This window comes from Anoplophora glabripennis, unplaced genomic scaffold, assembly GCF_000390285.2.
Source record: "Anoplophora glabripennis isolate ALB-LARVAE unplaced genomic scaffold, Agla_2.0 scaffold616, whole genome shotgun sequence".
Lineage (NCBI taxonomy): Eukaryota > Metazoa > Arthropoda > Insecta > Coleoptera > Cerambycidae > Anoplophora > Anoplophora glabripennis.
This window is the reverse complement of record NW_019416754.1, coordinates 223356-225037: the sequence shown is the minus strand read 5'-3', so window position 1 is coordinate 225037 and position 1682 is coordinate 223356.

The following is a 1682-nucleotide window of genomic DNA, read 5'->3' as shown; positions in this document are numbered from 1 at the left end:
TAAGACGCTGTTTTATGAGTTACTACTAGAGCTATATCCATGTCGTTAATCTTCTTGAATGTAAAATTATTCCCGTAAGTAAAGTTATCTTTAAATAAATGAAAACGTTCGGCCCGAATATTGGACTCCAGTGGATTTATTGCTACTACGTCGAAGGTAAAAGATTAATTACGCTCTTAAAGAATAGTCAGGCTTGTTTCGTCGATTGACTCGTATTATTTTACATTTCAGAGTTGCGGAGTCGTAACTCAAGGCGAAAACTAAAGCATTACTACTTTTCATTCGCTGGAAACTTTTGTGTAATAAATTCGCTATATTGTTTTTTTTTTATTTTTATAGTGGATTAAAGTTAAGTACTGTAGTATAATTAATACATTTCTTGGAAATTATTTACCTACTGACACTTATGTATCAGAAAAATCTGCATTTACAAATAATTTACTACTAATTAGCAAATTTTATAGAACATTGGCTGTTTTTGTAAAAAAATTAAGCGTAACAAAAAAACGAAAAGTCAAAAACTTGTTTTGTCCCACGTGAACAGATTTGTTTTTTGGCGCTCAATAAATTTGACTTTCTTAAGTTGGCATTTCAAAAATAATGAAGGAAAAGTTACCACCTAAGACCTTAGATGGAACGTCAATCCAGAGGCGGTTCGTAACTTTTCGTGTTTAATGCCTGTTCTTGTTTGTAACATTTAGCAGTGTTTACCAACCAGTATTTCTGTGCTTTTCTATAAATTAATCTCTGCCTGTTGAGTTGAATAAAAAATTTCGACATAAAATATTTTAAGGTTATGTTTCATTTGTTACTTTCTTATTTCTTGTAGATTTGTGTAAAAATTTTGTGGTGATAGCTTTTCAAAAGCATGAAATGCAGCAATTGCACGTGAAATAAATATTATAACTTCGATTCATCTTCAACGTGTTTTTGAGTGCATGAAACGTAGAGTACATTTATGTTTGGAAAACGAAGATGGTCATTTTGAATATCTATTATTGAGATTAATATAATAAATTTTTGAGTAAAAATCTTTGTGTTTATTAGCATTGTAAGGTAAATTAATATATCTATCATTTATATTTAAATATTGAAAAAAAAAATTAATAAAGTACTGAAACATTTTTGCTTTATTAACAATATTTTCATTCTTTCCATCAAAAAATACTTTTTTAATATACGAGGGCGGGTCAAAGTCCGTGACTTTTTGAATTTCCCGCCTCTTAATTGAAGTGGCAACACTGCTCCTGTCAACAGGCAACTGTCAGTTGACTCCTGTCTAAATTTGAACAAGCTGCGTTATTTAGTTTGTGTTTGGCAGCCGTTGATAGCAGACTACCTCGCGTTTTGAGTAGAAAATGGAAAAAAGTGAATTTCGTATGCTCATTAAGCATTATTTTTTGCGGAAAAAACCATCACTCAAACCAAGGCTAAGCTTAATAAATGTTATGGGGACTCTGCACCATCCATTTTCATGGTAAAGAAGTGGTTTACTGAATTTCGATGTGGCCGTACAAGCACGAAAGATGCCGAACGTTCTGAACGCCCAGTTGAGGTCTCTACATCCGAAACAATTGAAAAAAATCACGAAATGGTTTTAGCCGATCGAAGATTGAAAGTGAGAGAGATTGTGGAAGCTATAGGCATCTCACATGGCTCAGTGGTTTCAATTTTGAATGATC